General features: G+C 39.6%; 1 long non-coding RNA gene across 1 annotated transcript in view; it reads left to right on the top strand.

The window, feature by feature from the left end:
• The window catches only part of LOC102296980, a 13,368-nt gene extending 4,958 nt beyond the window's left edge, over nucleotides 1-8,410 (top strand). The window contains exons 2-3 of the long non-coding RNA XR_006054502.1: nucleotides 3,041-3,103; nucleotides 6,068-8,410. This is a non-coding gene — a long non-coding RNA (uncharacterized LOC102296980). The remainder of the gene's footprint in view (nucleotides 1-3,040; nucleotides 3,104-6,067) is intronic.
• Nucleotides 8,411-17,284: the final 8,874 nt, after the last annotated feature.

Genomic DNA, 17,284 nt, shown 5'->3' with positions numbered 1-17,284 from the left:
TAAAGTCCTGTTTGTGGCACATTAGTATATGTGAGGGGGCAAACTCCTCAAGATGAGTGGTGACCACGGTGGCCATTTAGAAGTCGGCTATCTGGGATACAACTTTTGTTTTTTCAATAGGAAGAGGGCCATGTGACACATCAAACTTATTGGTAATGTCACAAGAAAAACAATCGTGTGCTTGGTTTCAACGTAACTTTAGTCTTTAGTAGAAGTAAGACTGTGTCAGAGAAGTTAAATTTGCATTTATAAATTATGCGTACATTATAAATATAAGAAAAGAACCAATTATGGATGAAAGAAGATAGTTACGCTAAAATAAAGAAGGTATTAAAAACAAAGGGCTAACTGTGAAATAGGCTGAACTGACCACACAGCTGGCAAAATAAGAATCACATTTTGCTAAATTAAGTAGGGTTAGAAAATCAAACGTTTATGACATCATCCATGCTGCCTGCAAAACCTTTCTGATTTGGCTGCTCTGCTTTCTGATTTTACTGAGTGTCCGCTCAAATTAAAACTCTCTCCTCTGCTCAGTTCAGCTACAACTCTCCCACTGCTCCACACAGCCAGGTTCTCCATGAGTTCAATCACACACTCTGACCCAGCTCCAGCTCCCATCTGCAACCCATTCAGCCCTGCAGTAATTGCTCATCTTTGATCTAATTACAGCCCTGTATATATTTATCTATCAGTCACATCTGGCTGATGTTATGGTATTCTTAATATCTAAATATGTATAAACAATGACTGTTGCTAGGCAACCAAGCATGGGCAAATGTTGTTTTACAAAAAATGACGTCCTCAGCAGTTTTAGATATTTGTCGTAATTAATTTTTTTTTGCCAACTCACCCCAAAATTCACTCTATGATAAATAAACTAATTTTAGAAAACATCATGAAATATGAGATCATGGGTTTTAATTAGTGCTGTCAGCGTTAATCTCGTTAAAATGATGTTAACGCCATAACCTCATTAACGTGGCAAATCTCCGTTAGCGTGTTAGCGCGAATCACCCCATGCATGGGGCTGCACGGCGCCAACACGTTAAGGAGCTAACAGCGCTAACGCATTGGGGCAACACGCGCTAACTCGCTAACAGAGATTTGCCGCATTAATGCGGTTATGGCTTTAACGTCATTTTAACGAGATTAATGCTGACAGCACTACATTTAATTAAACAGAGTTACGTGGTTTTTAAAATGCCAAGGGATAAAAATGACACTGGTTCTAGTGTTAAAGGTGAGTTTAAAAACATTGGTTACCTGGTAAAACACTGTTGCTAGCTGCTAACTTTACCAGAACATTTCGGTGCTAGTCTGCCTGCTCTCCCTGCACTCAGCCATATGCTCAATAAGGTTGATTTAATCTTCTTATATGCCATTCAATGTAAAGTAAATGTAAAGTTAGCTAGCTTTCAAGTAATTGTCAAGTTCTAAGCTTGTTAAAAATGTGTTTGTTGATGGGTATAATTTTACACATGATACTCTATAAAGGTGACATTATCTACAAACAATTTATTGCATGGAATGTGTCACGATTTGGTGCTATAGCAGGCAGGATGAAGGACCCAAAAGCAGAACTTACGGAAAGAGAAGGTTGAACTTTATTGTGCTGTAGCAAAAAATACACAGTAAACGAAAATCGAAAACCAGAGAACTAGAAACTAAAGACGAGGAACTAAGACACTGAGAAACCATAAACTATAAACTAGAAGCAAGAGTGACGAAGAGCATAGAGGAAACACACAGTACATGCAGTGTTGGTATGACACAACAACAAATGAGAAGACTGAAGACTAAAATACACAAGCAGGATAAGGAGAGGATGGAGAACAGGTGGAAACACAGCTGGGACTAATCAGACAGCAAAACTCAAAACGAGGCTATCAATGTAAAAAAAGAAAACACCAAAGACATCTACAAGGACACAGACTCGACACTGACTGAGGACACACAGGAAACATGGAACATAGGAGGAGCACAGAAACACAACCTAGAGACTAAATTATGAAATAAAAGCCTATTAATAAATTCAAAACACTGGGTCACTGACCCAGGACCATGACAAAATGTGCGTTTATTTTTCAATACCAAAATGTTGATTGAAAGTACATAGAGGCATAAACAATAACACAATCAATTTTAGATCCATTTGTGAGTCTGCATTCCCAAAGTTTGATTGAATTCAGAAAAAGCTGCAAGTTGCAAAAGAGAAAAGCTATAAACTTTAAACTCCATTTAAAAATAAATGGTAAAAAGTCATCTTCACCGGAAAAGTTTAACGTACATGCTGGTTTATAGTCTTTATATCTTCTGCTGCTTCATCTTCTACACAAATGCAAAAATATCTATCAAAACACATTTTTTCTAAATAGAGGTTGTTAAGAATATTTGTATTTCTGCCGGATATGGTGAATCTAAACAGCACAAAATTATTTTCTGTTGTATCTAAAAAAAAAAAACAGTTCTACACAACATCCTATTACTCCTAATTATACAGTGAAAATAATCATCTTGCAACCAGATTAAGCATGTAGGCCAGCTTTACATATCTTTTCCTCATGCTGTCCGCACATATCTGAGTGGTATTGTGTGTCCTGTGATTGCCAGCTGTGTATTGTCTGTATTCCCACAGAGAAAGAAGCCCATGTGTCTGAGCTCTGACATATGTCGCTTTTACCTAATGGGCCCACACAATCACTTTGTATTGTGTTTACACAATAAACAGACTAACACACACAGCATGACTCTTGGGATGACAAGACTATTGTCTTTATCAAGGAATATCTACAGTGACAGAAGGTTATTGAGGACACCACACCGTAAATATATATGGACCACAGCTGCTCTCAATGTAATATTCACTCCACACCACACTTTGTTTACAATTTTTTAAATTTGAATTTAAATTCCAACTATTTAAATGATTGGCGGGGGGAGGGGGATTGTTTATTATTACTGTCAGGGTAAGGTTTATAGAATCATAGTATAATAACCGTAGTGTATGTCTGTTTGTATGTTCTCTATCATCTTCTAGGTGAGTGGACTGGTCCCTCCCCTCCAAGCAGTCGCAGCAGATGCTGCCCCTCCCTTACCCTCGGTATGCCAGAGGTTTCTTCATGTTAAAAGAGAGTTTTTCCTTCCCACAGTCCCCAAGTGCTTGCTCAAAGTTGGTCGTCTGATGAGGTTTTACTGTGTTATTGTAGGGTCTTTACCTTACAAAACTAAGTGCCTTGAGGCAACTGTTGTTGTCCACTTTGGATGGAGCAGCTCTCATTTCTAGAAATATGGACAAATTTATTAAACCCCCAAAATATGACTATCCAGAGTTGGGACCAGGAAGCAGAGTTGCAGTCTTACACGCCTCTCTGCAGCTTCTCTCCTCCTGCTACCCCCCCAAAAACCCATCTCCATAGAGACTGTGTCAGCTTCCAAAAAGACAAAAAACAAACTAAAAACCAGCAACAAACAACTTAAACATAAACAATTACAAAGAAAGAACAATACAGTATCCACATCTGAACCAAAGAGTAAAACAGTGAAATGTGGATTATTAAATATTAGGTCTCTCTCCTCCAAGTCTCTGTTAGTACATGACTTAATAATTGATCAACAAATTGATTTACTCTGCCTTACAGAAACCTGGTTGCAGCAGGATGATTATGTTAGTTTAAATGAATCAACACCCCCGAGTCATTCTAACTACCAGAAATCTCGAAGCACAGGCCGAGGGGGCGGTGTGGCAGCAATTTTTCACACCAGCCTATTAATTAATGAAAGACCAAGACAGACTTTTAATTCATTTGAAAGCCTGATGCTTCAGCCTCGTCCACCCCAGCTGTGAAACTCAGAAACCAGTCTTACTTGTTATCATCTATCGTCCACCTGGGCCTTACACAGAGTTTCTGTCTGATTTCTCAGACTTTTATCTAGATTTAGTTCTGAGCTCAGATAAAATAATTATTGTGGGTGATTTTAACATCCATGTAGATGCTAAGAATGACAGCCTCAACATGGCATTTAATCTGTTATTAGACTCAATTGGCTTTCTCTCAAAATGTAAAAGAACCCACCCACCACTTTAATCACACTCTAGATCTTGTTTTAACATATGGCATAGAAACTGAACATTTAACAGTGTTTCCTGAAAACCCTCTCCTGTCTGATCATTTCCTGATAACATTTACATTTACAATAATTGATTACACAGCGGTGGAGAGTAGACTTTATCAAAGTAGATGTCTTTCTGAAAGCGCTGTAACTAAGTTTAAGAATATAATCCACCCACTGTTATCATCTTCAATGCCCTGTACCAACACAGAGCAGAGCAGCTATCTGAACGCTACCCCAACAGAGGTCAATTATCTTGTTAATAATTTCACCTCCTCACTACGTACGACTCTGGATACTGTAGCTCCTGTGAAAACTAAGGTCTCAAATCAGAAGTACCTGACTCCGTGGTATAATTCTCAAACACGTAGCCTAAAGCAGATGACTCGTAAGTCTGGAGAGGAAATGGCGTGTCACAAATTAGAGGATCATCATTTAGCCTGGAGAAATAGTTTGCTGCTTTATAAGAAAGCCCTCCACAAAGCCAGAACATCTTACTATTCATCACTGATTGAAGAAAATAAGAACAACCCCAGGTTTCTCTTCAGCTCTGTAGCCAGGCTGACAAACGGTCAGAGCTCTGTTGAGCCAACCATCCCTTTAACATTAACTAGTAATGACTTCATGAACTTCTTCACGAATAACATTAGAGAAAAAATTACCAATAATCATCCCACAAATGTAATATTATCTACAGCTACTCTTAGTACCATTGATGTTAAGTTAGACTCTTTTTCTCCAATTGATCTTTCTGAGTTAACTTCAATAATTACTTCCTCCAAACCATCAACGTGTCTTTTAGACCCCATTCCTACAAAACTGCTCAAAGAAGTCCTGCCATTAATTAATGCTTCGATCTTAAATATGATCAACCTATCTCTAATGATCGGCTATGTACCACAGGCCTTCAAGCTGGCTGTAGTTAAACCTTTACTCAAAAAGCATCTCTAGACCCAGCAGTCTTAGCTAATTATAGGCCAATCTCCAACCTTCCTTTCATATCAAACATCCTTGAAAGAGTAGTTGTCAAACAGCTAACAGATCATCTGCAGAGGAATGGTTTATTTGAAGAGTTTCAGTCAGGTTTCAGAGCTCATCACAGCACAGAAACAGCTTTAGTGAAGGTTACAAATGATCTTCTTATGGCCTCTGACAGTGGACTCATCTCTGTGCTTGTCCTGCTAGACCTCAGTGCAGCATTCGATACTGTCGACCATAATATCCTATTAGAGCGATTAGAACATGCTGTAGGTATTACAGGTACTGCACTGCAGTGGTTTGTATCATATCTATCTAATAGACTCCAATTTGTGCATGTAAATGGAGAGTCCTCTTCACACACTGAGGTTAATTATGGAGTTCCACAGGGTTCAGTGCTAGGACCAATTCTGTTTACATTATACATGCTTCCCTTAGGCAGCATCATTAGAAGACATAGCATACATTTTCACTGCTATGCTGATGACACCCAGCTCTATCTGTCCATGAAGCCAGATAACACACACCAATTAGTTAAACTGCAGGAATGTCTTAAAGACATAAAGACCTGGATGGCTGCTAACTTTCTGCTTCTTAATTCAGATCAAACTGAGGTTATTGTACTCGGCCCTGAAAAGCTTAGAAATATGGTATCTAACCAGATTCTTACTCTGGATGGCATTACCTTGGCCTTGATTTGGGACTAACAAATAAAACTGGATTTATAATTTACATCAACCAATATTATTCCTGCCCCCAAAGCCCCAGAGAAATTTTGCTAGTGGCAAAAATCCCAGTCTGCCAATATCTGTCTTCTTCTCTGTTGAGTGAAAGAGTAAACATCATTGAATTCTAATGGAAGCATTGTCTTAGACATAAAAGCTTCATTTAATAGACTGTATATTTAGAAATATCTATGCTGTAATGGCTTTGTGTATTGCTATTTTTTTAAGTGCTGTTGTTTTTTTCTGCCAAGGCTCATCTAAGCTTCTCCAAAGCAGCCTTGCTATCATCTACATACTCTAATACTCCCACAGAGACCAGAGCTGTTTGCCTATTTCAGCTGAGCAGAGGAGATCACAACTACCAGTCTATCCATCTATCCTCAGAGTCCCATGAGTCCAGCAAAGCTTCTACCAATGTCCCTGTGGTAATGACTAAAGTGGGGCCTCCATCAGAACTGATAACAATTCTCAATCCATCAAATGGTAATGTGTTTATGCAGTTGAACTGTGTATACTGCCCTGCAAAAGCAAAACAGAGAAAATACCCATTTAAAGTTTAAAGTGAGGAAATCTCATTTTTGGATTTATGCTTAAAATATTTTTCTGCAAATTTGACTATAAAAATTATTCCTTTTGCTGATACACTACTCATTTGCTCCTGCATACTCATGTCATACCGTGCTCTTGTGAACTAACTGTGATGCATTACTGCTTCAAAGTGTATCAGCTCTCTGATAACAGTTTGACTGCGGGTCACCTTTGGATACTCTGCATTACCTTCAACAGCATGTTTAAGGTGGTCCAAGTCACTACCTGCCAGTTTTCATGCTTTACCAACATAAAACCATTAAAATATTCAAAATCTGAACATCTGAGTCTTTGCTGTCACCTTACTCCTGAATAACTCAGTGTCACTCCAACTTCTACATCTGCACTGTTATGTACACTGGGGTTCCCAACGGAGGTTTGTTTACACTGCATCCCACCCCAGCTCTTCTCTATGACAGGCACTGGCGTCATCACAACAAACCACATTGTTGCCCGGCATCCTGAGGCCACTGGTATGTGTTGGCGGTATTGTTAATTCCACGTGTTTCACTACCATACAATCGTTAACAAAGCATTACTTATACATGACATCACTGGCAGGAATATTAATTTTAAGTTCTTTACTTAGATATGGCAAAATTTTAGGACTTAGTGTGGCTTGGACACTTCTGTGGTGGTGAGCTTGCTGTTACATATCATCCTGACATTGTGGTTTAAGAGCTGTCTGTACCTTCTGTCACCTCTTTTGAAAGTGTTTTTTTTTTTTTACATTGGCTGGTTTTATGCAGGTGTAGGTGATTCTGGTTTAGCACCTGCCAGAAGCTTACACTGTCTTCAGTTTTGGGCTGCCTGAGCTGCTTATCTTCGTTACCTCCTTGGGGACGTCAATGTCCATGCTTATAACAGCCCCTGTCCTGCAGAATTTATGTCACTCTTAGACTGCTACAGCATGTAAAAGACCCCACTCATGTCAAAGGTTATGCACCAGACTTAGTGTTTTCCACTGGTACAACCCCCACTGGCCCACAGTGTATTAAAATCGCTGTCTCTGATTACCACATCATTCTTTTCTCTGCTTCTGTCCTCCTTTCCCAGGCAGTGTCAGGTATACATCACATACAGGAACATCAAGTCTGTTAATACATCAGATCTAGCCAGCATCACTGGGATTTACTTGACCTCTGACACTCCCAACCGCAAAGTGGCGTATTACAGTAGTGTGCTGTCTCAATGATTTGACTCTATGGTTTCATCCTTTGTCTTGTGCCCGGACTACATCACAGAAACTGGAATGTTCTTATCAAGAGCACAAATGACCTCCTCATTGCTGCGGACTCTTCCCACGTCAGCATTTTTGTTCTCTTGTACCTTTCAGCAGCTTTTGTCACTCATTCCATCATTCCTGAGGGTTTATCTAACTAAGTTGGTCTCACTGGTGTAGCGTCCTTTCAGTCTTAGTCTTGCCTTAGTGGCAGGACACACTGTCACCTGCTGAGACTCGTGGTCTTCCTCTGCTCCAGTCAAACAAGAAGTCCCTCAAGGATCTCTGCTGGGGCCTCTTCTTTTCATCATTTGCATGAAAATTTCCCATCTGCAACACTTGTTCATCCTCTCATTCTCATCACATATTCTAGCCAGTGCCCTCAGACTCGGCAGTGGACACCCTGTATGCCCTCATCACCTCCTACTTTGACCTCTATAAATGCATTCCTATTTGGTCTCACTATCAAAGCCTTGGATGTGCTGAACTATGTTCAGAACTCAGCTGTCAGAATTCATAGCCACACTAAGTCCTGGCAACCCATCACCCCCACCTTCTCTGCTTCCAATAACGCATAATGAAGTCCCACATCTATAAAATCTTTCAGCTTGCTATCTGTTCTTCTCTTTAAACCTACACCCCATCCCAGACTTGCAGACAAAGGCTTGCTTTTCATCCCTCACACCAAAATACAGTCTTTCAGGGACAAAATCTTCAGTGCTGCTGCCTCTCTGCAACCGGCTCCTCCTCTCTCTCCTCTCTCCTTCTCTGGGAGGTCCAGAGAAGGTCCACTGCCGGTTCAGATAGAGGGGGAGGAGGTGGAGGTGGTCAACAAGTACAAGTACCTCGGGCTGTGGGTGGACAATAAACTGGACTGGTCATGCAACACAGAGCACCTGTATAAAAAAGCCCAAAGCCGACTGTACTTCCTCAGGAGGCTGAGGTCTTTTAACATCTGCAGGAAGCTCCTGAGGATGTTTTACCAGTCGGTGGTTGCTGGAGTACTTTTCTATGCTGTGGTGTGCTGGGGGAGCAGCACAGCAAAGAAGGACTCATCCAGGCTGGAGAAACTGATCAGGAGGCTAGCTCTGTGGTCGGCATGAAGCTGGACACTCTGGTGACAGTGGCAGAGAAAAGGACACTAAAGAAACTGCTGGACATTATGAACAATGCTGGGCATCCTCTGCACACGGCCATTAACAACCAGAAGAGTCTGTTCAGTGACAGGTTGCTTCTCCCCAAGACAAGAACTAACAGACTTAAAAACTCCTTTGTCCCACACGCCATCAACTGTTTAACTCCTCTCTGGAGGGGAGAGGGAGGGGAAGACAGGAGGACAAAGGAGGGGGGAACAACTAAGCTGTAGTGCCTCTTCACTCCTGCAACCTTTGTGCAATACTTTTGTAAATAGTCAACAGTGCAATAGACCTCAATACTTGAAATGTGCAATTCACTTGTATTTTTATTTTTTATTCCTATTTATTCTTTTATCCCCTTCTATATTTTATTTATATTGTCTCTGTATTTATATGTGTGTGTGTGTGTGTGTGTGTGTGTGTGTGTGTGTGTGTGTGTGTGTATATATATAATATTCTGTAACTCTGTAACTTCTGTCGGTGCTGTGCTTTTTTGGAAATCGAATTTCCCAGAGGACCCACCCGAGGGATTAATAAAGTTCTATCTTATCTTATCTTATCTTATCTCTCTGAGATCCACAATGCCCCCAAATGACATAGTGGCATATGTAACAATATTAAAATAATTATGGACTGTAATCATAATTATGGATATATTTTATTTAAAGAAATGAGTTCTTCCACTTCCATCTTCCACTGCTATGTTAAAATGCCCACAAAGGCTTTTTAGGTTCCAAACTGGCTTAGTGTAATTTGATCCATGTGTTAAAGGGATGTCACTTGAATGGAATTTTAAAATCTAATGGAATTCTGATTTCTCCTGTTTCATAACAAAGGTGTAATCAAATAAAAAAGTTCAAAAAGGAATCTCCTCTTCAAAAACAAACAAGAGAGATTTAAATTTGATTCAATTTTCATTGAGTACAAGTCCTTCTCTGTCCCCTGTGCTCATGCTTCTGCCATGCACATTGACTCATGTACAATGTGTCGAACCACCAGTGGGAGTTTGGGGAACTGAAGGAACTTGTAGGGAAGTAAATCTGTGAGTTGTGTTATACTTTAAACACCAAACTGATTTGAAGATCATTGCTAATTTTGCATAGATGCAATTAGTTGGTTTTTTTTTTGGTTTTTTTTTTTTGGGGGGGGGGGGGATTCCTTATCACCAAGAAATTTCCAGGACTTGATGTATTTGGTTGAGTAACATTTATAAAAGATGAACGAATCAGTACGTCAGAGACAGAAATCAGTTAACCAGTCTTGATCAGTGATCAGTGATCAGTTTGTATTCTAATTTTACAATAAAGCTCTGTCCCCCATCTTAACCTGGATTAATTCATTTTGAGATAACATATATTAATTATAATAGAGTAATGAAACACATATACACTGAAGAAAGTCATGTTCTTTGCTCCACCGGCACCCAGTAGCTCACCACAAAGATTACCCAACAGCTCGCATTGCCTTCATTCACTAATTCAAAATAACCCTTCCTGCCTGCAGCAGCAGCATAGCTCCCGCCAGCCAATCAAGGGGTAGAGTTCCACCGGCAGAAACACAACGGGTACCAGCAGCTCTTTTCATAACCAGTGATCCGAGACTTGTTAGCAGCCATGTAAAAGCCACACACACACCCTCTCTCGCTCTCTCCACACACATTCACACTGGACCTTTTACTGGGTACATAAAGAAAATGCTGTCAGCCCCACATAACGGAACAAAAGTCTTCTTAACAGACAATTAGGATTTTTCCTGCTGTTTTTGTCTGCATCCATGCATGCCTTCACTCTTTCTCCCACATTATCCCTATTTTCACTCCGGTCCCCCTCTTTCTGTCAGTGTCTCTCTTTTCAACCCCTAGACTGACCATCCTTCAGGCCTGTTTAGGCTGTCAGTTTCTGCTAACACCAAAGCAAAGGGAAATGAAAAAGAGACCAGAAAAGTTTAAACAAAGACCAGTGAGGGAATGTAATGTGGCTAAAGGCAATACAAATATGTCAATGCCTTAAAGCCCTGTCCTCATCTGTTCAAACATAACGGGGGTAACGACTTGTTATACAATGTTATTTTGCTTTACTGCTAATATTAAGCTCTAGCATTGCACTAGGCTGACGGAAGGATTCATTTTATAGTAAAATTTGAAACTGCAAAATCCCAAAAACTGCAGTCCTTGGATGATCCCTTGAGGCTGACACCAAAAGTGAGTGAATCTCTATGAATTCTCAAGTTAAAATGGCCAGCTTTACTTTCAGCCTGTTATAAAAATGTTTAGGTCTCTGTAAGGGATTTCCCCTTTTTAATAAATGTATTTTATATATATATTAAGCTATAGCTGATAGCTGTATGCTAGGCTTCTAAGTGTTTGATGAAAAGGAGTGATTTTCATAGTAAATGATTACCATGTGAAAACAGCACACATGACAACAGACTAAAGGGGGATTAAAGTGGATGTAGAGCTTGAGACCGAACACCACATGTTGAAATTAAAGTAAGGATGTGTGTGCACAAGTGTGTCTTCTCCTCTAACATAGCTTATGTAGGGTTATTGTAAGTGATTCAAGAGGAACATAGATATAATCCTCTGGATAGTGATCGCTACGCTGCAGCACACACACACTTGTTTTGTTTTTCTCCCGCTCTCTCCAATCAGGTCCTTTGAAAAGCTTGTGGCTCTCTCCATGTCTTGCTGGGTCAGATTTTGGTGGCCCAGTGAGGCTAGAAAGATGAAGCGCTGAGCTGGGGTCAAAGCATCCAGAGATGACAGACTTTAGAAGTCCTGCTTGCCCGATGCCCCTTCTGTTTCATTAGCCACCACCTCCTCCCATCATCACCCCGCTCTAATTTAGATGACGAGCGGACAAGCGGGTGAGGGTGCATGTGTGTATGTGATGGTGGGGGCGGGTAGAGTTAGGACTGTTTGTTTGTGTGTGTGTGTGTGTGTGTGTGTGTGTGTGTGTCCAAGTTTTTTGGTGTGTGTTTGTGTTTTCCATCTCCCATCCTGACAGGATTCCTGTGATGCAGCTCTTGCTTTTCTCCCTGTGAACAGCAAGCAGCCCTAATGACCCCACTCTAATTGCACAGTGTCAATATTGTTGCATTTAGATTCCCATAGCTCTCATACAATATGCACAAAGATGGATGGCTCATCAGAACCCAATACGCTGCCGCTCAGCAAGTTGGCCGAGGTGCATAAATGCTGGTATCATGTTGCAGACTGCAGCTTTGGTGAAATCTTTACTTGTGCAGTGTGTTAAATTATATTTATTTCTAGAGGCACCCCTGTTTTTAAACTTCAGTATCTCAAAGTGATGCTGACAAACTATTTCCTGCATTTATTATTTCTAGGTTGGACTATTGTAATTCATTAACAGGCTGTCCTAAAAACTCCTTCATATAGTCCAAAATACTGCAAAATACTAGAATAAGACAGCATATTTCTCCCATATTGGCTTCTCTTGATTGAATCCAGAAACAAATGTAAAATCCTTCATATAAGGTCTTAAATAATCAGACGCCATCTGTTCTTAAAGACCTCATATAACCATATCACCCTAAAAGAGCACTTCACTCTCTGTGGGCCTACTTGTGGTTCCTAGGATAATAAAACACCCTCTTCTGTGAAACCAGTTTTCAGTTTGCTTGTAGAAAACAGACACCCCCTCTCTCTTTTTAAGATTAGGCTTAAAACTGTTGTTTTTGATAAAGCATTAGGCTGGATCAGGTGACCCTGAATCCTCCCTTAGTTATGGAGCAATAGGTCTAGGCTGCTGGGGGATTCTTCACTGTGTTTGTACTCTGCAGTTAACCATAGCTGTTATTAATGTCTGGATCTCTAAAACTGTGCCTTTTGTCTCGTCCTTATAATATACGCACCTTTAGGTGACTGTTGATGTGAAATTGAATTGAACCACCGTACAAGGGATATTTTGCAGAAACCAGTTATCACCTCAGACCCTATTCACAGGCCTAAGACGCCAACGCTTCTTTTGGCTTGTCCTTTGAGGGTTCGCCACAGAGGATCATCTGTCTCCATCTCAGCCTATCCCTAACATCCTCTTCTGCCACACCAACCCTCTGCATGTCCTCTCTCACTACATCCATGATTACTCCCTGAGGTCTTCTTCTTTTCCTCCTGCCTGGCAGCTCTCTATTCAACATCCTTTGTCCATTGCATCCACAATCCCTCCTCTGCACACAAACCCTCTCAGTCTTACCTCTGTTACTTGTCCCTACTGGTCACTTCCAACAAAAATCTCAGCGTCTTCTCATCATATCAACCAGCTCTCACCTTTTATCAGCCAAATTCCCTACATTTAAAGTCCCTACCCTCTCATCATGACAGATATTACATTCTGATTGCCTAGAATGAGGAGCGTCATTCCTGCATCATTTCCATGAACAGTAATCTGTTCAAAAGTAGAAATAGAATCTGAAAGAATTCTTTGTTATATGTAAGAAATTTTTCATTTCAAATTCCTCAAACTTTTAATTTACAGTCTTGCATGAACTCTTCAGTCTTGAGACAGCCATTCCTGCTCTAATCTTACCCCTGTAGCACCTTTTCAAATACTTTTTTCATGAGCCCTGCACACTGATAAAGACTAACGGGCTTAGGTTACAAACACAGTCCATTTTTTTGTCCGTGCAATCGAAATGAGTAGATTATTTACAAGGACAGCAATAAAGCCAAGGCAGTTGCAGCGCCTGACATTGAACATTGAGTTACTACCCAATACATTGACTGATAATAGACAGACAATCAATAGAGACACTCGAACTTTATTAACATCTTCAGTTAGTTTTAAGAGGGATCGTTAAGAGAACTGTTACCGATGGTCACAATTAAACTTTAAAAAGAAACCATAAACTCTGCACTTGTCAAATTAACCCAAATCTATTTTCAGAACAAAGACTCTGGATTAGGACTGAAGGCTTTCGCCTGGCCAGCTGTAATGCTGATTCAAATCTCTCTGGTAACATAATTATATCTGCGCTCCCTCTTGATTTGAGGGTCATGAGAAACATTATAATACTTTTCTGTCTCAAAAGCAAGAAAATCGAAGGATTAAACATTAAAAATCCCTAATCTGTAACTAGCAGCTTGGCCTTATTCTTGCAAAAAAACCCTGCGTCTGTGAGAAACTTGTTTCTGAAGTGCACGGATATGTGGGAAGTAGCGCTTGCTGGGATTTATGGGAGATTAAGGCAAACTTTCGCTTTAAGATTAAATATGTGTAATCTTTAAACCAAACAAGACTGAGGGATTAGGAAGACTTCTATGACTAAAGAAATCCCTTATCAACATGACGTGATGCTGTGATAATGCCTTGAAAGAATAGTTTAATCCTGTGTAGTTTGCTTAGGATGACTGGTTGCTTCTGTCCAAAGTCTTCCCCTTTGTGTGAATTTAATTCTCCATTTGGAACCAAATATTACACAAATAGATGTTTATTAGAGCTCAATCAGGTTTAAACAATAAATAGAGTTTGTTAGTTGGTTGGTAAATTCATCCTTTCTTTGAAGTCTTTGAAGGTTATAGGTGTAGCTTTATTTATTTTTCAGCAGATGCTATTTAGTGTATTTATATTCTGAAATTGCCACCCTGCGTTGTAGTTTTAATTGTCCTACTGCTTTTCACTGTCTTTTGAAAAAGTAGTCGTTTTTGTTGCTTCGATGCATTATGGAGTACTTAAACCAAAACCTGCATTGTAAACACACTTGAAACGAATACAGATTAAAGTTTAAACTCTTGTGCAGTAAAATGTGTTGCACTCTGTAATTATTTCTCATTTCTTGTTGGCCCCTAATATCTTTATGTTTCTCTCTTGGTACCAGCCAATGTAAAAAAAAAAAAAAAGTCCTGCAAATGCCCCTGAATTATAATAGGCCTAATGGCAACTGCATGTATAAACAAAACAAAGTGACAAAAAAAATTAAATAATTATAAATCAACACATTATGTTATATTCTGAATCATCTGGCTATACAGCTGTTATTTTTTATCTAAAATGTTTGGAACAAACAGATTACATAATTAGTTGTTTGCAGTTAGTTAAAACATGTTTTAAGTAGGCAGTAAAAATCCATTTTACAAAGATTTTCACCAGCTACCTAAATGTAGCATCTGCACATTAGCTTAGCTAGTTATTGCTGAGACTTCAAAAATGTAGCTAAAGCTATTTTACTATTTTTTTCTTGTTTGACAAAATGTAAACATCTGTTTGAATGCTTATCTCTTTATCTTTATAGAGGAGTTTATTATATTGAATAAATCAAAGAGTAGATTTTCCCCCCAGTTTTCGTTCTAGTCTTTCTTAGCTACCCAAACCCTAACTACGCTAGCTTAGCAGTCTATCTTTTGATTACAATAGATTTTCACAAAGGTACTTAACCAGTATTTGAATTACTTTTTTTTTTTACATGAGGATTATTTTATTACATTATTAGATTAGTAGATAAATAAATATGATTTCCTGACCCTTTAGGCCCTTTAGGACACTGCAGTCTAAAATTAGCTGGCATTCTGTTAGCTTATAATGTTATCTTGTTTTGCCACTCTTGTCAGCTGTCCACAGTGGGTAGAATATTTCTTATCTGCTGTCAATAACGAATTGTGAGAATATCAAGAATAAATAATCATCTTTCTGTAGGATTAGTTAAAATCCAAACTTCAGGAGAGAGGGTTTTAGGTGAAGAGGAAAAGGATGAGATGGATATGAGGAGAGTAGTGAAAATAAAACTATAAATATAAAAAATGTAAAATGAATCAAATGTTTGAAATAGATACTGGTGACTTTAAAAATTCTAATTACTTATAGCTAATACAACTATTTATCTCCCTACTATTTATTTGATGCTGCTGTATCAGATAAATAGTTGGGGGTGATTGCTGCACCCAACAGCAGAATATAGGCACTGTGAGGAAAGAAACAGCAGCGATAATTTCCTTTAAACAACATAAGTTGTTGGACGTGATGTCACATGCCAAACTTCACTATATACATCTGCTCAAAATAGCCTCTGTGTGAGCTGACTGTCATAATTGCTTTTTGTTGTTTTTGATAACACGGTGGTTAGCACTGTTGCCTCATAGCAAGAAGGTCCTGAGTTCAATTCCACCATCAGGCTGGGATCTTTCTGTGTGGAGTTTGTGTGGGTTCTCTCCGGGAGCTCTGGCTTCCTCCCAAAGACATGCACTTAGTGGGAAAATAAGTTAATTGGAAACTCTAAATTGGTTGTCTATGTGTTAGCCCTGCGACAGACTGGCAACCTGTCCAGGGTGTACCCCTGCCTCTAAGACAGCTGCGACAGGCTCCAGCAACCCTGAAAAGGATAAGCGGATGGATTTTTGACAACCTACTTCCAGTATACACGCCTATGACACCTGCACATTTGTGGTAGTAGTGTTGCCACTCTATTATACCATATTAACATTAACTGCATCCTATAGATAATCTATTCAGACTGATGGCTGTTCACATTCCCTTAAGAGCTAATATCTTCTCTTGGTGGTGGGTCAACTCCAGGGGTGTTTAGGAGAAATGAGTGCTTGCAAAGAACTGATGCTGCAAACTAGCAATTCATTAACAGCTTTTTGTGCAGATGTATGTTACACTAATTGATGTATGGCTGTCACAGCTGGACTTACGCCATTATTTGTAAAGTTCGTCATTAATGAAAGATTAAAACTATCCAAGTAAATGCAAAGCCAAATAAAAAAACTAGTTGATTGTGGTGTCGGAGTCTTCTTTGTGCAGCTTTTACTTCAGCTGAGGAAAACCCGTTCAGCATCCTGTAAATAATAATACTGAATCAATTTTGAAAAGCATGCACGCTCACTGGTCATTTTTGACCCTTTTTCTGCAATATGTCTTGTTTTGCATGTCACAGAGGAGAATATAAATATCCAGATGGACAAAGAAGACATTACAGTAATGCTCAATGGCGCAGTAAAATCTGCTATCATCCAATATTTTAGAGTAAGAGCCAGCCCCTCTGGTGTTGTATGTGGAAGCTTAGGGAATCATTACCATGGCCTCTGCATAACCTCCATAAGTCAGGACAGTGTCAATAACCCGGGCTTTAAAAAATTGATAAGGGTGATCACCCCGCTCATGGAAAGAGCATTTCTGAGCAGCAGACGTCATTGTGAGGTGATTCTCATATATAAGTCATGGCTTGCATACAGGATGCATCTCTCTGAATATCGCTTCAGGACAATCATCCCCGCCGTGTTGTTTGGGTCTTATCAACATATTGCTCACCCAGCCCAGACAGATGATTGAGAGAAACTATTAGGCTTAGATCATTCACAGATAGCCCCGTGCACCTTGATGCTTTTCCATTTGAGCAACCTTTAAGCAGAAATGAATGTGACAATTTTATGGCTGATATAATGCAGCGTGCTCGCAGTCTTCCCAGGAAACTCTTGTTAAACAATTATTCATATGTAAGAGCTGGCCTCTTTTGCACTCAATGCAACATACATGACATATGTGACGTATGTAAATGTGTCTGATCCA

This window comes from Haplochromis burtoni, unplaced genomic scaffold (assembly GCF_018398535.1).
Source record: "Haplochromis burtoni strain Fernald_Lab_line unplaced genomic scaffold, NCSU_Asbu1 Contig_71, whole genome shotgun sequence".
In the NCBI taxonomy this organism is placed as follows: Eukaryota; Metazoa; Chordata; class Actinopteri; order Cichliformes; family Cichlidae; genus Haplochromis; species Haplochromis burtoni.
Note: the sequence above shows the minus strand (reverse complement) of the source record. Positions and strands in the feature narration are given on the sequence as shown.